The sequence below is a fragment of the Peromyscus leucopus genome, chromosome 10 (genome assembly GCF_004664715.2).
Source record: "Peromyscus leucopus breed LL Stock chromosome 10, UCI_PerLeu_2.1, whole genome shotgun sequence".
NCBI classification, from domain to species: Eukaryota; Metazoa; Chordata; class Mammalia; order Rodentia; family Cricetidae; genus Peromyscus; species Peromyscus leucopus.
The window spans coordinates 52,160,015-52,185,309 of record NC_051071.1 but is presented as its reverse complement, the minus strand read 5'-3'; the positions used below and the strand labels follow the sequence as shown (position 1 = coordinate 52,185,309).

The following is a 25,295-nucleotide window of genomic DNA, read 5'->3' as shown; positions in this document are numbered from 1 at the left end:
ATTGGCTTCCTCCTAATTTTTAGCACTTGCCTATAAAACAAAGTGCTGACCCACACAGCAGACTCATTCCCATTACCCATCTGTACTGATATCTGGTAGGAAAACAAGAAGCATTTTATAAAACTGGCTAATATTATGTACACCCCCTCCCTTTAAGCTCATCTAGAAAAGATCACAGTTGATACTATAATGACTAACGCTTGATTATAATATAATATTTGCTTTTGAAAATACTTTAAAGCCGTTTAAGCCAAGTGTGGCAACTCATGTCTGTAATCCTAGCAGTCAAGAGGTTGAGGCAGGAGGATTGACTTGAGTGCCAGCCAGGTCAGCTTATGCTATGTCATCTTGTGGACTGCAGGTCCACCAGGGCTACAGACTGAGATCCTATTTCAAAAAGAAACAAGTCTGTCAGCTTGGGGTGGCCTACATCTTTAAACCCAGCACGCTGGAGGCAGAGGCAGGCGGATCTCTGTGAGTCTGAGGCCAGCCTGGTCTACAGAGCGAGTTCCAAGCCAGCCACACAGTGAGACAAAGATCAAGCAAATAAAAAGTAGCCTTTTGTGGCTGGAGGTAGAGCTAAGAGCATATGCTTAGCAATGCAAGGTCCTGGGTTCCATCTTCAGCATTTAGAAAAGAAATCAGGAAAGAGTCGTTTGTCTGGATGGCTGGGGGAAGAGAAGGCTTTCCATGCGCACAGTTTTGGTAGTTTGTGAGTATACACATTTGTTGAGCACAAGGATGGAGATGGAAGAGACCACCCAGATGGAGGGAAACCATGGCTAACTTCCTGCCTGATCCATGATTTGGAGAATGTGCTGAGACATCCAACGTCTTTATGTGTCATAAAAAGTAACAGTGTGAGTAACTGTGATTTTGATTTTACTGACTGGAACCAAATCTAGATGTGTTTCTGTTCCCTTGTAGCTTTACAGTAATGGAGGCAAAAAAAGGGGGGGGGGTAACCAATCAGTGCCCCTTAGGCCCAAACATCACCAACCAAAGCTGTCTGTGCTCTCTGAACACATAACGGGGAAATCACAGACCAACTTGATTGGCCGCAAGATCAATCATATTTTCCAAGTACTTATGTTAGATCATCGTACAGTTGGTACAGAAATGGTAATAAAGGCCAGTTTAAGCAACAGAGGGGAGAAAAATGTGATTACAAAAAGGAGAGAGACAGGGAAAGGCCCAGAGAGAATGTGAATATGAATTAGAACATGAGTGTGAGAATGTAGACGAGTTGACAGAACCCTCACCTAGAAGGCAAGAAGCCCTGGGTTTGATCCTCAGTCCGATTATTAAAGAAGAGAGAGTTCTCAACTACTCATCATTAGAAATGGGTTCAGTACTACAAATGTCAACTAAGACAGTGCCATTCAGAAACGCCCTGGCTTGCCTTAAAATGAAACTTAGAAGAATAGCAACTTTTAAAAACCACCAATAAGCTGTTTTATAGCTCCAACAAAAAACAAAACGCGGCAATGCAGTGAGTGAAATGGCAGATCAATGGACATCTGCAGTGGCTAGAAGGCCTTGGTGTCAAATATATCCTAGGCTAGGTCCAGCGTTCTTAAGAGGCCCTTCAGGGCGGTCTCCTCGGCCTCTGACGGGACCTGGCGGTGACAACAATAACTCAGACAAGCTGGTGATGCAATCGCAATGCACTGCATTTGTGCATGGAACTGTCAAAACATGCTTAAAACGATGTAAAAAAAAAAATTAGAAAAATAATTAAAAAAAAAATAGACAAGCTGGTTCTAGGCTCTCTGAAAACCTGTGCTGAGCCTGGCCACCGATTTTAATGTCCTGTAAGATACGGAAATGATTAACCCTTCTTCCTGCAGATAACAGGTAGAAAGGGAGTAACCACCCAGCTCCAGTCTCCATCCTCTCCTATGTAGTCTCCACTAGACAGTCGAGTAAACCTTCTAAAGGATAACTCTTGACGACACCATTATATCTAAAATGTTGCGTCATTTTCAGTCTCCTACTAGGTCCTAAAAGGCGAATCCTTTGGTATGGAATTCAGTTTTCAATGTCCTAGTGGCCCCCCCTGTCCCGACAGCCTCATCTTACTATCCATGTATTTCATACGTCATCCATAATTAAAAAGAACTAACACAATAGATCAAAAGAAGGAAACTAAGTACTATTGAATAGTTTCGATAAGCACTGTGGATGTATGAGTTAGTGTCTTAGTCAGGGTTTCTATTGCTGTGATGAAACACCATGACCAAAAAGCAAGTTGGGGAGGAAAGGATTTATTAGGCTTACACTTCCACATGGCTGCTCACCACTGAAGGAAGTCAGGACATGTGGTGATATTTTGTTTGTGATCTAACAAATGAAGCTTCCCTGAAGATCAGAGTGCAGAGCTAAGCCACTAGTTAGTCATAGAGGCCAGGCAGTGGTGGCACATACCTTCCTTCAATCCCAGCACTTGGGAGGCGGAGGCAGACAGATCTCTGTGAGTTCAAGGCCACCCTGGGCTACACAAGATTGATCCAGTCTAAAAGAGAAACACAGCCAGGCAGTGGTGACACACACTTTTAATCCCAGCACTTGGGAGAAGGAAACAGGAAGTGATAAGGCTGGGTGGAAAGAGGAAGTTATAAGGCAGGGTGGAGACAGGAGCTCGGCCCCTTTCCGCTGAGGAGTTGGTGAGGTGAGAGGTGGCTGTGATTTGCTCCTTTCTCTCTCTGATCTTTCAGCTTTTACTCCAATATCTGGCCCTGGGTTTTTATTATTAAGACCAATTTGGATTTGTACTACAAGGACAGGAACTCAAACAGGGCAGGATCTTGGAGGCGGGAGCTGAAGTAGAAGCCATGGAGGGGGCTGCTTACTGGCTTGCTCAACCTGCTTTCTTATAGAACCCAGGACCACCAGCCCAGGGATGGCACCACCCACCAAGGGCTGGGCCCTCCCCCATCGATAACTACTTGAGAAAAATGCCTTAGAGCCGGATCTCATGCAGGCATTTCCTCAACTGAGGCTCCTTCCTCTCCGATGACTAGCTTGTGTCATGTTGACACCCAAAACCAGCCAGGACAGCTGGCAAACCTTTCCCCTTCTGCATTTAACCTGCAGCTAACTCTCTAGGCTCTGTGACCCAGCAATGGCAAATCTGTAGAATTAGGTATGTCCTCTACATTACTAGACCACATTGCCCCTAATAAAAATGACTTCCTAGTGTGGTGATAATTTATCTGTGTGTCCCCCCAATAAAATTTATCTGAGGATCAGAGGATAAAGGCCAGCCATATTAGTAAAAATGGAAGTCATGCAATGTTAGTACACGCCCTTAATCCGTCTGGATCTCTGTGTGTACAAACCATAGAGACCGGGAGGTCTGTACAGACAGGCAGTGGCAAGGAAGTGAGGTAGCTGGGCTAAGAGCCAATGAGAGGGCAGAACAGCAAGGCAATAAAGGGCTAATAGGAAAAGAATGCTTGCTCACTGAGCATAAAATGAAGTTGGTGGAAAGATATGACAACAGGATGTAAAAACCTAAAATTTCCAGATCAAAGGTGCCTTGGAGAGCAATGTGAATAGTAGGAAAGTGCTGAACTAGTTGTATGGGAAAGGTTTCTTTCTTTCTGCAGTGATAGCTTTGAGGTGAAGCCAGGGAGCCTTGAGTCAGGATTGAACCACATGACAGGTAAGAACTGGATAATTCAGTCACTATCTTAGTTACCGTTTCTATTGCTGTGAAGAGACACCATGACCACGGCAACTCTTAATAAGGACAATATTTAACTGAGGTGGTGGCTTAACAGTTTCAGAGGTTCAGTCCGTTATCAGCATGGCAGGGAGCACGTCAGTGTGCAGACAGACACAGTGCTAGAGAAGTAGTTGAGAGTCCTACATCTTGCAGGCAACAGGAAGTTGACTGAGATACTGGACAGTATCCTCAGCACAGAAAACCTCAAAGCCCACCCCACAGTGACACACTTCCTCCAACAAGGCCATACCCAGTCCAACAAGGCCACACATCCTAACAGTGCCACTCCCTTTGGGGGCCATTTTCTTTCAAAACACCACATTCCACTCCCTGGCCCCCAAAAGCTTATAGCTATAGCATAGTGCAAAAATGCATTCGGTCCAACTTCAAAAGTCCCCAGAGTCTATAACAGTCTCAAACCTATTTAAAAGTCTAAAGTTCAAAGTCTCTTCTGAGATTCACACAATCTCTTTAACTGTAATCCCCTATAAAATCAAAATAAAAACAAAACAGTTCACAAACTTGTAATAAATAATGACACAGGATATACATTACCATTTCAAAATGTAGAGAAGAAAGCACAGTGAGGAAATACTGGACCAAAGCAAGACTGAAAACCAGCTGAGCAACCTCTACTCTGTACCTTCATGTCTGATGTCAAAACGCTCTTCAGATTTCCAACTCTGTTCAGCTTTGTTGACTGCAACACACTTCTTTCTCTTGGGCTGGTTCCATTCCCTATTAGCAGCTCTCCTCAGCAGGTATCCCACGACTCTGGCATCTCCAATGTCTTGGGTTCTCCAAGGCAATCCAGGCTTCAACGTCAGAGCCTCAGGCAATGGCATCTCTACTAGGTCTCCACTCAGGGACACCTCTGACACATGCCTAGCCTCAGTGGCTTTATTCTCTAACTCCTTTCTTTCATCTTTTACTCTAAATCCAGAACCATGTGGCCGAAGCTGCCAAGTTCTGCTGCTTGCTGAGACTGGAACATGGCCCCCTCATTCAACTACATCTTCATCGGCTTTCTGTCTTTCACTGCCTAAGCTTGGCTTTCCTGAAACCAGATCTCTAGATCAAGCTGGCCTCAAACTCAGAGATCCACCAGCCTCTCCCTTCCCAGTGCTGGGATTAAAGGTATGCACCACCATACCTGGTTCTAAGCTTTTCTTTATTCCATTTCTTAATCTGTTTAATCTCCTTGAACACAGGACTTAGCTCCATTCCACTTCCTGGTGCTCCTTTTCTCCTCAAAATTTACATTGTGTAATTTACCCCGCTCAGCTTGCTCCTTTTCATTATAAATCTTCATTAGAGTTACCACTAGTATCCACATAACAGAGTCTATACTAGGCTGACTGGAAATTTCTTCTGCCAACAGAATTAATCCAAAACTCTTCACTTTGGCCTCAGGCAGACTCTTCAGATAAGGGCAAAAGGCAGCCACTTTCTTCACCAAAATATCACAAGACCAGTCTCTAGGCTACAGACTAACATTCTTCTATGAAATCTCTTGATCCCCACAATTCATCAAAACATATTCAGCACCACTGTCGTCCATGCTCCTACTAGTATGGCCCATTAAGCAGTGCTTAAAGCATTCCACTGGTTTCCTAACCCAAACTCCCAAAGTCTGCATTACTCCACACAAAAACATGGTCGGCCCTGGTACCAACTTCGGGCTTAGTTAGGGTTTTCTATTGCTGTGAAAAGACACCATGACCCGGGTAACTCTTATAAAAGAAAACATTTAATGGAGGTGGCAGCTTACAGTTTCAGAGGTTCAGTCCATTATCACCATGGTGGGGAGCACAGCAGCGTGCAGGCAGACATGGGGCTGGGAGAATAGCTGAGAGTCCTACATCTTGTAGGCAACAGAAAGTCGATTGAGACACTGGACCATATCCTGAGCATAGGAAACCTCAAAGCCTGCCCCACAGTGACACACTTCCTCCAACAAAGCCACACCCACTCCAACAGAGCCACATCTCCTAATAGTGCTGCTCCCTATGAGATTATGGGGGGCCAATTACATTCAAACTACTACAGTCACCTATACCCTGGGAGATGAAGAAGAGATGAATGAGAGGAATAGAATAAAGGTGGCATTTGTCTGTGTTTGGAGAGTACATATAAGTAGCTATAAATTCCCCTTCTCATCCTGATTATCATAGTCAATCTGTTTCAACAGAACTTGTAAGATGATCCTAATTGTGCAGATTTTTTTTTTTTTTTAAATGGCAACTCAGGTTTCTTTAACTCCAGGCTTCTTAGCAAGTTTCTTTTCTACAAAGTTGCCAGTTACTTTGCTATATGTTTTAGGGCCAAATCCATTATTTCCGAACTGACAGTGGAACCACTTAAGCCCTAAGTGATTCTCAACCTTCTTAATGCTGCCACCCTTTGATTAAAATAGTTCCTCATGTTATTTTCATTGCTACTTCACAACGGTAACTTTGCTACGGTTATGAATCGTAATGTAAACATCTGTGTTTTCCGGCGGTCTTAGGAGACCCCTACGAAAGGATCGTTCAACCCCCAAAAGGGGTGGCAACCTACAGGTTGAGAACCACTGATGGGGCTGTATCTCCACGCTGCACTTACAGAATGCAAGGTTTGTTGAAACTGCAAAGGGTATAGTTTCAAGCATGTGAACTCTATTAGAGCAAAACAGAAAGGTTAGTTAACAGAGAAACAGAGCAATGGAGTATATGTGCAGAGAGAGACTGGCAAGAAATCACACAGAGAGAAAGAGTCCTACTGCCTGATTTACTATCAGTGATGCCAATTGCCTTAAGGCCTGGCGGCATTTCTGGTCTCTCTGACTCTGACACAAAGCTACATTATTGCTCACAGGACACTCTGGTTGCTTAAACCAGTTTATGTAATTTTGCATAACTTGTTAGGAAATAAACCTTAAGAGCACAATAAATGAAGGGAAAGGAATACAAAGTATAGTGTGTGTGTGTGTGTGTGTGTGTGTGTGTGTGTGTGTGTTGAGTGTTATATCATACTGCAAAATTTTGTTAATGGCACCTTAAAAAGAAAGAGAACTCAACTTAGACCTATTTTCTCTTGACATTATAAACCCCCTATTCACTGTTTTATTCTCAGAAGACCTAACAGTGCCTTACACACATTTAACAAATGTTTATTGAATGGACATACAATTCAAAATGAAACTCACTTGATCAAAATAGTACATCTAATTGTGGGGTTTTCAACAGCGTTTCATTTCAAATTAAGATGTTCTTTATAATTCTCATTACCATAATTCTGTCTAAATACAAACACACAAAGAAATGCTGTTTTCTGTTTGTTAAATAGAAGACTGAGAACCATGGTGATATGGTTTGTTCGGATCTTGTGTTCACTCTTAGGAAGCCTGCTCCGTGCAGTGGTCATTAAGACAGTTCACAGACTGTGCCAGGTCTCTTCTGGCCACCTGGTAAAGTTGACTTCCCTACCTCTTTGAAGTTAGGTATAGCTCTAGGACTTGTACGGCCACTTCCAAGTGGAAGTCGTGAAGAGTCCGTGTATTGTTATTATCAGCACATCCTTTCCCCTCCCCTCCAACAGTGGAAGAATGAGCCGAGGTGTAGTCTCTAACAGCCTGGGGGGCCAAGTGACTACAGGAAATGCAGCTCTCATGCTTGACCTCATCAGACACACAGCATAAACCTTGGCTGACCTCTAGGATGTGAGGATCTTTTGTGGCCACAGCCTAACCTATTTTCCTTGATACTCAACAAACATCTTTCTCACACCAGGATGAAGAGAATGAATAGTATTGGCTCTCAGTTTTTTAGAACGGTAACATTTCGCACACCCATTCAAAAAATTTTTTTTTACTTTTGTATAGAAGTATTACACATTTCGCCAGGCGGTGGTGGTACACACCTTTGATCCCAGCACTTGGGAGGCAGAGGCAGGTGGATCTCTGTGAGTTCAAAGTCAGCCTGGTCTACAGAGCAAGTTCCAGGACAGGCTCCAAAGCTACACTGAGAAACCCTGTCTTGGAAAACAACAAACAAACAAACAAACAAAGTATTACATTTCATGCATATGCTCCAGATACATTTTCAAATCCCTCATCCTCTCAAACCCAGGCTCCAAACACATCTGGATAAGATGCTATTCTGGCACTCCAGACTCTTGCCACCTGTTCTATTTGCATCCTTCAGGCTGTTTTACTATCAGTACCCAGTAGATGCTCATCATTTCTTCCACGAACAAACTGTCTGCTGTAACCACACTAGTCTTATAAACATGAATACAGGTCCCAGTGGTTCCTAAGCTTGCTGGAGACAGTCCCACACATTAATAAGTGCAATTATAGTTTTTTTTTTTTTTTTTTTTTGGTTCCAGGTCTCTCTCCCTTTTGTTGTAGTTTTTTTTTTTTTTTTTTTTGGTTTTTTGAGACAGGGTTTCTCTTGTGTAGCTTTGCGCCTTTTCCTGGAACTCACTTGGTAGCCCAGGCTGGCCTCGAACTCACAGAGATCCGCCTGGCTCTGCCTCCCGAGTGCTGGGATTAAAGGCGTGCGCCACCACCGCCCGGCTTTGTTGTAGTTTTGAGACAGGGTCTCACAACGTAGCCCTGGCTAGCCTGGAACTTGCTATGTAAGCCAGGCCTGGCCTCAAACTCATGGAGTTCTTGACAACCTCTGTCTCCAGAGATTAAAGGCATGCTCCACCACATCCAGCCTTTTTGCTCTTTCTACTTGTGGCAAGTTCTCTAAGATCTTTGACAGCAACAAAATGTAGGATTTCACAGTAAACTAATAATACAAATAATGTTTATAATAAAATGGCACGCAAATCACATATTTATATTCAATAATAATAATAATAATAGAAAGTAATCCCTCAAGCATTCTTACTTGCCTAAACCTATTCTAATTCTCAAACAGTAAACATTCTGAAGCATAAAAGAGAAGCCCTACAGGTCATCTGGTCTGACAGGCAACTTGCAGAAGCTCTACGGAGTATGAGTATCCTTTTCCTTTGATGTATATTGGGCTAAAACCCTGACTTCTGGATTAGCTTCATGTTGATCCTTACCAAATTCCCTAACATCAAACATTTTGCTTTCCAGTTCTTATCCCATCTCAAGCTGTAAGAAATCTTCATGAAGAACTGCTTTATTAAATGTGGAATAGGTCACAACACACATTCTTCTTCTGTCAACTGACTTATAGCAGCCTTGTAAACATGCTCAAGAAACTCTGGGTAAAAAAAGCATTGCAACTGTCTAATCCAGATAGCTCAAGTTCATTTGAGCTCAGAATCTTTTTTCCCTCTTCCCTTGTTCTGGAGCTGGAACACAGGATCTTGCAGACAGTGGACAAGAAAGTCCTGGGCCAATGAGCTACATACAGCCCGAGTTCCTGAGCTTAGCTAGAAACCTAAATTATTAACTGGCTATTCTTTAAAGCATGGTTTGGGAAATACTCCAGATCATCACAACCAAGAATCCACAGAACATAGCCTTCTAATTTTATTATTGCCCTATACTGAAAAACTTTTTTGAGGTGTGTGTGTGTGTGTGTGTGTGTGTGTGTGTGTGTGTGTGTGTGTGCAAAATTTACAATTTTCTGTTGGGATATTTTTGTTGTTGTTGTTTGTCGTTTTGTTTTGGGTTTTATTTCGAGACAGGGTTTCTCTTTGTAGCTTTTGGATCCTGTCCTGGATCTCACTCTGTAGACCAGGCTGGCCTCGAATTCACAGAGATTCACCTGTCTCTGCCTCCCGAGTGCTGGGATTAAAGGTGTGCGTCACCTGCTGGGATCTTTTAAAGATGTCACCTGCTACCACCTCTTTCCCTTTCCCATGAGAAACTGTTTCTCTCAGGCCTCATTACTAGAAAATGCCTTGCTTAGGCAGAAGAACTGGTTTGGTTTTTTTTGTTGTTGTTTTGTTTTAAACCCTGGAATTTGAAACATGCTTACTTTGTTCCTTTCCTGGCTCCAAGGAAGTTCAAAACCCAAACTAAGACTCACGTGTTGTACAGGACCTGACAGCATGTACTTTTTATCTCCCTCCTTCCCCCACCCCCCACCTTTTGCCTAACCTCAATATTCTCATTCAGTTTGTTTTACTATATTGTACACATAGAAGAAACAAAATTACTTCAATTATCTCAATATACATGTGTTATGTGTGTATATCTCCATCTTTTTTCTTACAATTTTGTATCTATCTCTCCTTGTCACAAAAATATTAGTGTATTCGCCTTTATCTAAAAGTTTTTACATAAATCCCTATAAAGAACATAAACATTCACTACAGTAGTCAAACCTGTAAATGCTAAAATAAGAATTTTTTTAAAAAAGTTGTGAGTCCACCTAACAGCGATCTAATAATAAAAAGTCTTATTAAACGGTTTCTTAACAGGAAGATTTATTAAACTCCTTACTAACAGGAAGGAGAATTAACATTTATTGTGCATTAGTAAAACTGCTAGACACATAGTAACAGCAGTTCCATTTTCCAAACAAAGTTGGAGGGCATCTGCCAGCGCATAATCCCTGAACCATGCGGAAGAAATTGACCTGTCACAGAGGTGGGGGTGGGGGTGGGGGCACCCTCTTCACAGCTCTTTTAGTAAGTCTCAAATCAGATGAGATAATCATAATGGCAACAATATATACTCTCTGACAGCCAAGTTCTCCCAGCAGCTTCTGATTCCGGAACACGCAACTGAAGCAACTGTCTAAATGCCAAAGTTGCGACCAGTCAAAACCAAACACAGGAAACTACAGTCTTTACTCTCCACCTTGGAGGCTAAGGCCATTTACTTAAAAACTTTAACAAGGTGTGCATGTTGTTGGGGGATCGGAAATAGTTTCCAGCTTGTTTTATTCTTGGGAACAATTCTGGGGAGCAATACTCGCTCCTCACCCGCCCGGCTACCCGCGCCCGCGTGGAGGGAGAACTTTGAGCAACTCCAGGGCAGCGGGGCCCGCATTCCGGAGCTAGGGAGGTGAGCGGGGGAGAACCAGGTTCGAGTCCCGGTGGCCGCTCGAGAGCCCCGAAGCTGGGGCTGGCTCGTCTGGGAGGGCAGGTCGCCCTGGCCGGCGAGTCCGCGGCACCGGCCGACCCCGAGGACCGGGGAGCGGGCCTTCGTCCTCGGCGCCGAGGAGGAAGTCGCACTTACCGCGCGGGGCCAGGAGGGAGGCCCGGGGTCACCGTGGCGCGGGGCGGCGGGCGGGGAGGCTGCGCGGGGCGCGGGCGGGCGCGCTCAGCGGAGGGATGCTCGGCCCCGCGCGCGCCCCCAGCCCCTTCCCCACAGCGGCGCCCCGCGCAGCAGCCCTCCCGGGCCGAGCCACCCCTCTCTGTCAGGCGACGCCAGGCCAGGAGTCAAACTTGTCCCGCAGCCCCGGGAAGGGGGGCGGGCGGGCGGGCACGCGCGCGGCCGTGGGTGGGGGTCGAGCACCCGCTCGCCCGTCAGTCCCGGCTCGGCCGCCCCGCCCCACGACAGCAGGCCCCGCCCACCGCCGGGTCCCGCCGGCGCCGCCCAGGGGGCTGAGCCCCGCCCCCTCCCGGCGGAGCCCCGAGATTGGCAGTTTCTTTCCCCTGGGTGACCCCGGGAGCTGGTGGAGGGGCAGAGGGAGGCCGAACTGGGGCACGGAGGGTGCAGGTCTCCGGCCTGGAGAACTGGGGCGCCGGGGACATTATACTGGGCGGGGCTCTGGCGGGCAGAGCGTACTCTATGGAGCTCAGGATGTGCCAACCCCCAGAAATTGGGAGCTGGGGAATTCCTGGGGATGGAAAATGAGGGAGAGTTCCCTCTGCAGGACCGGAAGGCGACCAGAAAGAGATGGCCTGGGTGCGTCTCAGCCAACAGGGGAAATCAGCAAAAGTCTGTCTCGGCCAGCGCCTGCAACCTTTCTTCTTGCAGGAGTCTGATAGGGGGGTTCTAAGTAGTGGGTTTGTGCCATCGAAGTTATAATGTGCAGCTCTTGGCCGTCCGTGTCCTTGTTTTACAATGGTGGGATATAATTTACTCCTATTTAAAACATGTAATTCCTCTACGCTCAGTGCTGAGAAAAACCATAATCTATACAACACCTGTATGTCAACACTAATCTGAGACACTTTGTTACCCTATCGATAAATGTAAGAAACAGCTATGATCCCTGGGTAGAAGAAAGGAAGGAGGGGGGCTTCCGTTCTTTCTTCTGTGAGTCAGTCATACACGGGTGAAGTGCCTAGTTGTACTTAGTTCTTAAAGTAATTCATATATCGATGTGTGTGTGTGTGTGTGTGTGTGTGTGTGTGTGTGTGTGTACGTACTTGTTGCTTGATACTTTGACCTGGCTGCCCCTCTTCCGTGGTGATTAACTGTGGCTATTGCCCCAAAATGACAATTGCCCTCGAGCGGTCTTCAATATGTCTCTCTAATAAAAACGCAGTGCAAAGCAGTGGTCCAGACGACTAACACTAACCTAATGGTGTACGAGCTTGGGGGTGGATGGGAGATCTACTGAAGGATGGGGGTGGATGGGAGATCTACTGAAGGATGGGGGTGGATGGGAGATCTACTGAAGGATGTTTCCTGAAGGGGACAAGGGTTAAAAAAAGCAACAATGTAAAACTAGGAAGCAACAATGTAAAACTAGGAAGCATTGACAAGGACCGCTAATTCAAAGGATAGAATCATTTAATGCTGTTACAATCAGGAAATAGATACATCAAGAAACTACTGAATGCTCCGACCATGAAGCCCAAGATAGTTTTCATCAGAGGCGGTGGAAAGGGCATTCCCTGTGCAGTAACACCTACACACAGAACTTCAGCAGCATTGTCTTTAATGACAGAATGCCGCGCATAAGCCCACAGTCTGCATTGGTGGAATTTGGAACGGCTTTGAGGCTTAGTTTGCTTTTTCAGTGCTAATGTTTGTGCACTTTAACAGCAAGTGACATTCTTTTCATTGTTCCTCCCTGCTCATAATTACTTTGTGTTCAGTTTTACAGTGTTAACTTCTTATTTTTCTTCGGAGTTATAGTGAGAAAAACTAGAAAAGCATGACAACCAAATCAGACACAATGATAAAATGTGGATCCTAATTTAAAACAGGCATTCTAATATACCATTTCCTCTCCCTTCTACTAATATGTTGTTTGTTCTGTGCTGGAGTCTTTTTCCCATTAGATTTATTAATTAATTCTGATTTTCAAGTGATTTGTTCCACCACTCCAGCAGAAGCAATCAAAATATCCTTTGCAGCCTGGATCATGAATGCTCACCTGTGCGGCTACCCCTTGCTCTCTTTTAGCTGTCCCCTGCACTGGACTATACTCTCTGTGTCCATACACCGAGGACACCTTAGGTGACATGCTGTTAACCTTTCACACAGCTGACTCCTTCTCGGTCACCTTCCCTAACTATCCTATGGAAACCTTCAAGCCTCACTCAGTTCCTCGCCCTCAGCACTAAGCACCCAGCACCTGCCACCTCCAATTCCCTACTCTCATTAAATGTAAGCCCCGTGAGATATAACGTTGCTTATTTAGAACACGGCTACGTCTCGGTGTCTGAATCTTACTGTGTCCGTCACAGAGAAGGTACGCAACAAATATGTTTTTGGTAGATAAGTGACTCCACATAGGAGGGAGAGTTTATATTCCCTTTTGTAACTGCCAAAGACTTTCATATAATTTATCTCTTTGAGCTGTATGATTTAGGCATATTAATAAAGTCTGAATCGTAGCCCAATTTTACTCCATTTAATTCTAGAATTGAAAAGCTGGGTTTGACCTCCCATTGTAGCAATACTAAGCAACCATGTTTGAAGAAGCAGTCCAGTTAAGCTTCTATGATGAGATCTCATACCCTGCCCAGCAAGGACATCCACAGAATCAAAAAGTTGTCATCAATAAAAGCCTCGATATTTGTCCCTGAAATAAAACAACATAACAATGATCACAAGTGGAATAGTTGAACATAGAATCTTATTGCTGATAACTGACAGATGGTGTTGATACAGTGTCCTTTGTAAGCGCTCAAATAATTTTAGTCAATAATATAAAACTGAAGTTAATTGTTGGGGCTCAAAAACATACTCCAAAATGAGGACCCCAAAAGTAATCTCAGAGATGGAGAGGTGTTTTCTAGTACTCTATCTGCTGTCTGTGTTTTGACACGAACAGTTCTAGTCCAAACAGTCCATGTAGGCCTCATAGCCTAAGTGTCTTGAGAGCCCACAGTGAAAGAGAAGGATTGCTTTCGTCACACGGTCTGCTGACTTCCACAGGCACACTGTGGCACACACACACTGAATAAATAAAAATATAAAAATAAATAATAGTAATAATAATATTAGTAATAATAACAACAGCAAAGCTGGGCTTGATGGCACGCACCATTGATCCCAAGGCAGAGATAGGTGGGTCTCTGTGAGTTTGAGGCCAGCATGGTCTGCATATGGCGTTCCAGATCAGCCTTGCTGGAGGAAGTATGTCACTTGGGGTAGGCTTTGAGAGTTTGTTCTCTGCCAGCTGTTGAAGGTGTTTTCTTAGATTCCTGCTCCAGCTGCCTGCCACCATGCTTCCCTGCCGTTATGGACTCTCCTCAGTAATGTAAGACAAAAGAAACCCTCTCTTCTATAAGTTGCCTTGGTTGTGGTAGTTTACCATAGCAACAGAAAAGTAGCTGAGACAACCTGGTACGATCATTTTCCCACCTTTCGTGTGAGAGTCGTGGAGCTTACCCGTGGCATGGGAGAAGGTAAAGCCATCTTGTTCTCTAGACCATGTGGTCAGACAGATAGGGCACACAGTCCCTGTCAAATCACAGAGCAGGAGCCCAGTTTCCTGGTTAGCCTCTTTCTTTACATGTGGAAGGAAGGTGATTTCCTGTCCTTAGAGCCTACAGAACATTGACCTCACAAGTGCTCCACACAGTGCTGGGGACGTGGGGAGAAATATACATTCTCTTACAAACCACTTTCCATTCACCATTCCATCCATGAGTAGATCTCTCTACAAGACCACACTTCCAACTTGGATGTGGGGCTACCGGACCCTATTGAACATGCTTCTGTGATGATTTTGTGACAATATTGCCTGAACGATGCTCACCATGACATGGCTGAAGGCTCCTCATGGTCTAACTAATCCCGTGGGTCACACCAGCACTGTGCCCATTCCGAGCGGTTTATTTAGCTTATTCTACATTATTTTGCACACAATTAGGCCTTTAAATCTGCTGCCCCACAGACCCCTTTTTCCAGTATCGGCTGGCCCTGAAGACAGCTCCTTCCCTGGTGATCTTTATCTGGACTTTTCCAAGCTTGTGTTCTTCCTACACTCCAATAGTACCCAGGTGCCTCTCTCTCTGTTGTGGTACTTACTGTGAATGTGGGTTTACTTGCCTGTCTCTCTGAGTAATGGAGAGTGTCTGCTATAGGAATTCATATTTGATAAATGAATGAATTAAAAAAATACCCTTGGCCTGTAAACCGTCGGAAAACAGCAACTCACTCGATTAGGACCATCTTTCCCCCTGAGCATTGAAACACAGACAGACAGACAGAAACTTTCTTCTAATTTACACTATTATACCACAAGTTTCATAAAATTTGAGGAGGTTTTAAATGAATTATTCCATCGTCTTACAAGGATGAGGGGATGAACACCAAGTGCTTGTGTTTGTTTTCATGTGTTAACATAATCATTCTAACTTCTCAATGTACTTGTTGTACACTGTAAAAAAAAAAAATAACGGTTACAAGGCTGCTGATTAATGTTGCTGTCTCCTGAGTTAAAGACTGTTCCAGAACTTTGCTCTGTGTTTGATGTATCATTTCCTGATGATTATCTAACAGGCAGGAACATTCTGCTTTGGTTTCTGTTTTTTATGTTCTCTGAGAGCAAGTTCCTAGCCACTCTGCATGCGTGTTTACAGACTTAGGTTTGTAGCTGCGTGTGCCAATGATCCGCCTGTAAGATACTCCTCCATTGACACCCCCCACCAAGCACACAAAAGAGGTCCGCAGCCCAGGAGACACAGTGTTGCTCATGATGGAAAAGGGAGCAGACAACAATGACTCAGAGCCATATAAACCCAAAACTGCTCGTTGGTCTTCATGCTCCCTCTTTCACCTCCGACGTGTTCATCTCTTGAGCGTACGCACACACCCTCTGCCTTCACACTTGTGCTCTGTGTTCGGTGTCTATACTTAGCGCCAAGTTCTTGGAGAAAGATTCTGGCTGTGTAATAAGTAGCTGACTTGAGACATGAAAACATCGGGTGAGTGGAAGGTGGCACGCTGCACACATCCGAAGGCAGTCAGGCAAAAGTCTGCGTGGTGCCGGGGAGAGACAAAACAACGCCTTTCATGCTCTGGCCCCACCCCAGGAAAGTCAAGAAATGCTGTTAATACGATTCAGAAAGCCTCTCTTGTTGCCCTCAAGTTTGGGTTTCTGTTGCTTTTAAATCTGAGCCCGCAACTATTGCATCTGACATTTTCATATCGATTTTTTACTTTATCAAACAACTGAAGGTTGTTCCATTGTTCTAGCACTGTGAAGGATGTTTTGATTGTGTATTTCCACTTCTGTATGCACACACTTAAGATAAGGCACTTCAGAATCAAAGGAGTTACTCAGAGCTTTGCGGCCAGAGGCTGGAATACCTCAGGGACCGGGAACTCATTACAGGCTGGCTGTCCCTTCTCAGGGTACTAGTTGAGCAGGCAAGAAGGTGGCTCCAACAGGTTCTTTCCTGCATAGGCTGCTGGTGCAGCAGGGTTTGTTAATAAAAACAAGGCCTTCCTTTCAGCCACAGGTGACTTGGGCGGGGACAGCGTGCACAAAGCAGCCGGTGCTGTGTGGCCTGGCTATAGATAAGGCTACCCCTGAGGAAGCTTGAGAGAGAAGGCCTGGGGTAGCTGCCTAGTTCTGAGCATTATCAGCACAGTGGTGGCAGATCAAGCCGGATTCCCCCCTCTGAGGAAGAAATTAACAGAGTGATTCACAGCCTGAGGTCTGAGACAGGACCAGCACCCTTCCTGGTTCTCACAGGAGCTGGCTACACTTCCGGGCTGGCCTGCTGATTCTCCCCACCATTGAAGGGTGATGTCCAGTGTGCCCTTATGCTCTGGTAGGCTTTGCCATGACTTCACTGCAGCCATGGGAGATGCTGAAGGAGGAAGATGTCTGCCATCTCTTGTTAGCCTGTTTTGAGGCTCTGAATTCCTCCTAGTCAGTGCTGTTTAAGCTCCTGCCCAGGGAATATATGCCAGCCCCGAGAACAACATTTCTCCTTTCTCAATAGCTTCCATTTCTAAAACAGCAAAAAGGATACCAAGGGAAAGGAAAGATGAGGGAGGGAGAATGTTGCTACAATTTACATGTAGTAAAAATCTACTGTTTCTAGTGCAGGGTTCCAGAATTTTAACTATATACAGTTGCCACAAACACCTACATAGTCCTGGAACATTTCTATGATATGACAATTCTCCTGTGTCTCTATGTTGACTACTTCCAGCCATGGCAACCACCGATCTGTTTTCTGTCCCTATGGTTTAAACCTTGTCCCAAGAGGCATGTGAATGGAATCGTACAAGTCCTGTAAGTATTGCAGCTCCCGCGGAAAGGTATCTAAGCAGTCAGGAGCCAAGGGATACCACAAAGTCACCATAAGAATAGCAGCTTACAGCCGGGCTCTGGGGAAAGGTCTCCGCAATGCAAGTGTAACAACAACCCTGCTCCTGCAGGGGAGGGTTTCCCCAGTGAAGTTGTTACAGCTCTGCTCCGCCAGGGGACAGTTTCCCCAGCCAAAGCGTTACAGCTCCGCTCCGCTCCAGCTCCAGAAATAGCTGTTACAGCTGGGCTCCCCTCTGCTCCAGTGAAAGGGTCACACCGAACAACAGACCTCACTCAAGAGATTTATTGGGAAGGAAGGATCCAGAAGAGTGACTGTCTCTAGGGTGAGAAGCAGTGCAAACTGAGCAGGGTACAGAGCTTATATAGGGTTTTTTGGGGGGGTGGGGTTGGAGCTTTCCAGAGAGGCTTGGGATTGGTGAATTTTTGTGGTCTGATTCTGGACAAGCTCAGGGATTGGTGCGATTTCAAGTCCTGGTCTTGGGGTCAAGTTAGGATCAGGGTGTTTTTTTTCCCTTGGCCCCTTTCACCCTACAAGGCCTCCTAAGCATCCTCATACAGTGAACCTGTACCCATCCCATCCTCTACTGACTCATTCTCCCCTCATATTTTACCAGTTTTGTCTTTTTATTTTTTCAGAGCATGGAACATTGTCTGAAAACAAGTTATTTTCATTATCTGCCTGATTTCTGTCTTTCATTTGCACGTTCCTTTGCACGAGGAAGTAAAGCAAGGGTTTTGCCTTTCTGCCACCGAGGCCCCAAGGTTCACACAGCAAACTGAGTATTCAGTCAACATTTGTTGAATGAAGTGCCATGTGAATGAAGAGAGTAGAGATTCCTGGGACCCTCTCCAGACTCAGAGAGGCCTCGTTAGGAAGAGATTGTTTTCCTTACAAAATGTGTTCATTGAAGCATTTGTCTGTTGCCAAAGTAGCTGGTTAGAAGACAATTAGGAGACAATCAGGATGACGGATTGTTTCTTTAGATTCACCTGGATGGTGAGGTGAATCAGAACAGAACCAGCCTGGAGTGAGGACAACGGCGGCAACCTTTTCCTTTCCTGGGGTTGTTTCCGGCAGTAGATGACTTAATGGACATGAAGTGTTTACTACAGCCGTTTTCAACTGGGAGTTGTTTTGTCCCCCCAGGGGCTATGGTGATGTCTGGGGGGATTTTTATTGTCAAAACTGGGGCAGAGAGGACAGCTACCGGAATCTGCTGAAGACCACGGAATGTGCAGTATGGTTCTCCACAGCAGAGAATTATCAGTCGGGCCACCGGCCAGAAACTCTGGGTGAATGGGCAGTCAGGCTTGAAGTAAGGGCTGCATTCATGTGTGAGCGTGCGTGCGTGCGTGCGTGCGTGTGTGCGTGCGTGCACAGTTGCTGAAGTACAACAGAGGTGCTGGATTGCCCCCAGAGCTGGAGTTATAGGCAGTTGTGAGCTGTCTAATATAGGTGCTGGGAATCGAACTCTCATCCTCTGGAGGAGGGGTTCATGCTCTTAACGGCTGGGCCATCTTTCCAGCCCTGAGCTGTTGCTATTTTAGAAGCGATCCTTCCAGGCTGAGGACGAAGGTGTACATTAAGTCTGAAGTAGGATTCTCTGTGTCTGAAGCTCAGCCTGACCCTTAGCAGTGTGCCATTGAGCGAGTTACTTGACTTCTCTATACCGCTCTGTCTATGAAAGACTAATTATAGGAACTGCCTCAGGGAGTTGCCAGGGGGTTAAATATGGTTGTTTATACAAAGCATGCAACACTGTGGTAGTACATAGTAAATGTTCAATAAATGTCGTTGACTGTTGTTGTTTCTGATGCTAAAAAGATCTTCCCACAGAATATAGGGAAGACATTGGGAATGGTTTCCACTAGAGGAGAGAAATGGAAAATATTGCTCACATAAAGCATATACTGGCATTCATTTCACATAATAATAGATAACGCCAGAGAATTCAAATTCAAATACAGCACCATAAGGCTGTTCAAAGCCAGAATATCCAACTAGCCATGCCCTTTACAGCCAGCCTCTGGGTGAACACTTTCACGGCACTGGCTCAGGAAACGGAACACTCCCTCCTTCCAGCCCCTTCCTCCACAGAACACCTGCTGCTGAGCAGAGTCACGGGTCTGGATTGGATGTCCCATGGAGAAGACCAGAGCAGACCTTCAAGTCTGGCCGATGGAGGAAAAATCCTAACTTGAGAACGACAAACTGGATGTTTCAGGGTCAGTCTGAATCCGCATCCTGAAAGTTAGAAAGAGGAGAAGACAAAGCATCTGTCTACCCCGGGACTAAAGGCACCACACCTCAGGACCGTTGTCCCCAAGTGTTACTGCTATGCATGGTGCATCCTGATTCTCCGGCCAGGCACAGTGAGGCCAAAGGTCTTGCACGATATTTAGCACACCTGTCCCTTAAGAATCTCCTGATGACTCTGGCCTGGAATTCCTTCTTCCTTTTGTATCTGGGTTAGAAGCTCTTTCTCTATTCAACTTTACTGAGTTCTAGTTTTGTTTCAAAAACCCACAAACGTTCTAAAATATGAAATGGTAGGAATAAAAAAATAACATGGGCCCCAAGAACCACAGTATGAGGTAGTCAGCAGTATGGCTTACACACCACTTCACCCTCAGCTGCAACAGCCACTGTGAGGCCTACCACAAGACTACACAGTCATTACATCTAACTGTCAGGCTTGAAACGGCAGCCCACACCGACACCAGGCTTGGCTGTCTCCCTAAAAGCAGCCCAACCATTTCAGCAGCAGAACTGTGTGTAAGGTAGATTGGGGAGGATCATAATTTCTCTAGACAGCAGAGTAATGTCTGGCAAGTAACACTGAAAGGTGAGCTACACCTGAATGTCACCAAGAATCCACTGAAGCTCTTTGTTTTTAAACTTACCCAGAATCAGAACCCTGGACTCCTTAGCAGTTCCTGGTCACAGGCTGGCCAGACAGGACAACTCGGACTTAAGTAGCTTTTTCTCTCAAAGCCAGCTATGGAGATTTCTAAGGACTCTTAGTTTTAGAAATGTCTAAGCAGGCTGTGGTAGTTTGAATGTAATTGGCCCCCATAATCTCACAGGGAGTGGCACTATTAAGAGGTGTGGTGGTGTTGGAGTGGGTGTGGCCTTGTTGGAGGAAGTGTGTAGCTGTGGGCAAGCTTTGAGGTTTCCTATGCTCAGGATAACTGTCCAGTGTCTCAGTTGACTTCCTGTTGCAGCACCATGTCTGCCTGCATACCACCATGCTCCCCGCCATGATTACAATGGACTGAACCTCTGAACTCTAAGTGAGCCACCCCAATGGAATGTTTTTCTTTCTAAGAGTTGCCATGGTCATGGTGTCTTTTCACAGCAATAGGAACCCTAACTAAGACACAGGCTTTGTGTTAAGTTCTCATGAGGACCTTCCAGAGTTCTAGTCCATCCTCTGCACTCATTCTTGTAAGCAAGGCACAGTGAAACCACTGAAACGGACCACTCTGTGGGTAGAAAAAAAACTCAGCATACTGGAGAAGAAACTACTGGACTGCCTCAGAGAGTGGAGGCAGCACCCAGACCGAAAAGTCTTGTCAATTTTCATTGAGAAGGTAGCAAGCAGGAGGCGGCATGCTGGCTGTTACAGCCTGGAAGTTAGCATGGGAGCTTTGAACTGTGCCAGGCTTTTCTGGCTATTCAGGAACTGGATGCCCTTTACCCCAGGTAGCTGACCACTGGGGTAGGTTAAGGGAAGTCGTAGCTTTCCTGACACCTCACAGGATTGCTGAGTTTAGGCTTTCATTTACCCAATAACCACCCTTCAGTTTACTCAGTAAGAATCCTGCCTGGGTTGTGCCCAGGCTGGCCTCTTAGGACACTGTCAGCAGCCCTGTCGTTGGGGGGCCTGCTTTGGACCCAACAGTTCTGTTACTTTGGCTGCGTCAGTTGCACATGGACGGTTGAATTTAGAAATGTCTGAGCTGTTTGCAAACTCTTTTTCAACATGAGCCTTGAAATGTCTTCTGTGTTGCTTCTTGGTGGCTTCCTGCCACTTGCCATGCACTGGCTCGTTTTATGTCGATTTGACACAAGCTAGAGTCATCTGAAAGGAGGCAACCTCAGTTGAGAAAATGCTTTCCTAAGATCTGGCTGTAGAGTATTTTCTAGATTAGTGATTGATGGGGAAGAGCCCAGACCATTGTGAGTTGGTACCATCCCTGTGGATTGCTAGTCCTAGATTCTATAAGAAAGCATGCTAAGCAAGCCATGATGAGCAGGCCAGTAAGCAACACCCTCCATGACCTGGGCATCAGATCCAGTCTCCAAGTCCCTGCCCTGTTTGAGTTCCTGTCCTGACTTCCTTCACTGATGGACTGTAATGTGGAAATGTAAGCCAAATAAACCATTTCCTCCCAAACATGCTTTTGTTCATGGCGTTTTCATCATAGCCATTGTGGCCCTAACTAAGACAAAAATTAGTACCAGGATAATGGGGTGTTGCTGTGACTGACATGACCATATTGTTTTGGGGGAGGATTGTGGAAGGACTTTGGAAATTTGGGCTGGAAAAGCCATTGAGTGTTCAAAGCTTGGTGAGCTGTTCTGTGGGAGTGTGGAGGATAAGGATTTTAAGAGAAAATACAGAGGATGGAGGCTTGGCTTGTGAAGTTCCAGAGGGAAGTTTGAGAGCCACTCAAGGACTCTATCAGGGCCATTGCATATTTCTAGTTAAGAATCTGTGGTTCTGGTAAGCTAGGGCTGTGATTAACAAGATACCAGAACCACTAATGTGAAACTTGCTTTGCTGGGATAATTGATGCTGGTCGGTGGAACTGAGAAGCTGGCGGTGATTAAGAAGAGCCCAGCATCACTGAGATGAAATCTTCTGGGAAGTGTTTCCCAAGAGTCAACACACAGAAGCTGTGTTCCAGAGGCGGCAAGATTGTGCCTTGCGCTGACAGCCGAACTTGGTTGTGTAAGAGTCACCCAGGAGGTATGGAAATCGTGAAGGAATGGTGGAGAGCAGCTGAGGCCTGGAACTGTGAGAGTCCAGGAGAGGCCGCTGGTGAAGGTGCAGCCTCAGTGGCAGTTGAAGGCTCAGGACTGAAGGGGTCATGCAGAGAATTCGAGGCTTGGCATGAAGAGAGCCCAGGAGGGGCTGTTGGTGAAAGTGCAGCCCAGGCGCAGCCGAAGACCCCAGCATTTTAGAGATGCCAGTAACCAAGGGGTGGTTACCAAGGACAGCCCCAACTATGGAACCTCGGAGGCATAAGTTTAGAAGACAAGCTGTGTGTGTTACCGATGGCTATCCCAGCTCTTGGAGGGCCCCAGAAGATCCTGAGTGGATCCTGGACATTAGCCATGCAGCTATTTACACAGCTGGAAGTTTGGTTTTTCTTTGATTTGTTTGTGACTGTGCCCTGGTTCTTCCCTCTCCAATAGAAATGAAGGCCTGTAAGTTAATAAAGGTGTGAATGTTTAAACAGGCAGATCACAAGAAATTAAAATCCCTAGCAGGTGTAAGAAATATTCAAACGGGCACACGCCTTTAATCCCAGCACTCAGGAGGCAGAGGCAGGTGGATCTCTGTGAGCTCCAAGACAGCCAAGGCTACACAGAGAAACCCTGTCTTGAAAAATGAAAAATCCAAAACAAAGCAAAAACAAAAACAAAAAAAAAGAGAAAAGAAAAAACATTCAGAATTATTAGCAAATAGATGCAAATTAAAACATTTCTTTTTCAAATAGGCATTTCATTTCAAATAAGGTGGCCATTGTTGAAGCTTGGTGCTGTATAATACTTTCATATACAGTTAGTAGAGTATATGTTATTGAAAATTTTCTGGACAGTCATTGGCTGTATGAATTGAGAACTTCAAAAACCTTTATACTTTTTGTCTTAGATATTCTACTCTATAGTCAGACTCCTAAGATGTATATTTGTGAATTTTCACATTATGGTGCTATTTATAAAAATTCTAATAATATAATTAGACTACAGTGAAATGAAATCAATGGACCATTCTAAATGAATTCTGGCTTTAAAAATAACTTCCCTATAAGGGCTGGGAATAGAGAGACACACCTTTAATCCCAGCACTCAGGAGGAAGAGGAGGGTGGATCTCTGTAAATTCAAGGCCAGCCTGGTCTACATAGGGAGTTCCAGGTCAGCCACAGATCTAGAGATGGACACTGTCTCATAAAAACCAAACAACAACAAAATTCACTTCTATAGTGTTTTCACTTTTAGGTGACTGAGAGGAATGCATAGATATGAGAGTGTGTTTCACACAGGTACAGCCAGGTGGCCAGGCAGCACCTTACGGTTCCAGGAGCCAAAGCCATTGAGTTACAATAACGAAGCACAAACACTTCAAGCTTAAAATTTGTCACAAGTCTATAAAGTTTCTTCAACAAGTCACTCCGCGTACTCTAGTTACTGGCCAGCATACGTACGCAAGATTCTTTTTCAAAAACTTTATTGTTGTTGTATGGATGTAGGTGTGTGCGTGCCATAATGAATGTGTGGAGGCTGGAAGACCTCCTGTGGAGTTGATTCTCTCTTGTCACCTGTATGTGGTTCCAGGGACAAAACTCAGGTTACCAGGCTCACACAGCAGCAAGCGCCTGTACCCGCTGAGCCATGATGGATGCAGACACTCAACAAACCAAAGCAAAACAAAGGCCACTCAGAGCCTGTCTAGTTCAGAATTATCTTTCCAACTTTTTGATGCTTCATTTCTTTTTATTTATTTGTTTGTTTATCTATTTGTTCATTTATTTAGTCTTTTGAGATGGGTATCCTGTAGCCCAGGCTAGCTTTTAACTTGATAAGTAGCTGAGGATGGCTTTGAGGTTTCAAAAGCACATGCTAGGCCCAGTCTCTCTCTCTCTCTGTAAATCAGGATGTAGCTCTCATCTACTGCTCCAGCACCAGGCACACCTGTCACCACGCTCCCCACCATGATGATAACAGACTAAGCCTCTGAAACTATAAGCAAGCCTCCAATTCAATGCTTTATTTTGTAAGACTTGCCTTGGTCATGGCGTCTCTCCACAGCAGTCGAACAGTGACTGAGACACTGGCCACGCTGCTTTCGCTGTGTTCCTGTGTTCCTGACGTCCCACTGAGATTTTTCTTTGTGTCTGACACACCAAACACCCACTGGATATTTGGAATTTGCTTTTGGCCATCGCTCTGCTAACACTTCAAGCAGTTAGTAACTGTTGACAGAATGATTTGAAACATTTATAGCCAGAATGATTTGAAACATTTATAGCAATGCCTACCGCAAGACCAGCGGGTCAAGCCAAAAAAAAAGGGGGGGGGCATACCACTCCAACTGAAGCGCCTGCACAAGGCAAACCTTACTCTTGACCAGTAGGGTGTGTTCAGAAGGGAAGATCAGTGGCACACTGACAGAAAGTAGACTTGGGTTTTATTCTAACTCAGATGGTGACTGTGTCTTTTCCCATTGGCGGGGGTCTGACCTTGCAGTCATATTCGATTGGCTAGTCTGAAAAGGAGTTGGTTCACAGGGAATGAAAGAGGAAGGGGTAAGGGGGCCATTGCTCCAAGGAGAAAAGGGTCCCACCTCCCGGCCACCAAATTCCTGGAATGCAGCAGGAGCCTTTGTGCAAACAAAGGTTTTACTGGCAGAGGAGGTGAAAACATTGGCATAGAGGTCTTAGAGTGTGCAAGAGAGAGAGACTTGAATTCCTTGTCCAAAACACAACTTCTGCAGTATTTGTTAGAGAAGACTCATATTTAATATTTCTCACACCATTAAACACGACGACCTGAGCTTGATCCCCAAGACCCACACTCTGTAAGGAGAGAACGGACTCCTGAAAGTTGTCCTGTGCCTCTCCACAGGCATGCCAAGGCACTGGCACACGGGCTCATTCTCTCTCTTTCACACACACACACACACACACACACACAATGTAAAAAAAAAAAAGTTACAAT

General features: G+C 45.3%; 1 protein-coding gene across 1 annotated transcript in view; it reads right to left on the bottom strand.

The window, feature by feature from the left end:
- The window catches only part of Klhl5 (kelch like family member 5), a 69,540-nt gene extending 58,429 nt beyond the window's left edge, over window positions 1-11,111 (bottom strand). The window contains exon 1 of the mRNA XM_037209044.1: window positions 10,887-11,111. The gene's annotated coding sequence lies outside the window, so the exon portion shown is untranslated. The remainder of the gene's footprint in view (window positions 1-10,886) is intronic.
- Between the last annotated feature and the right edge of the window lie 14,184 nt (window positions 11,112-25,295).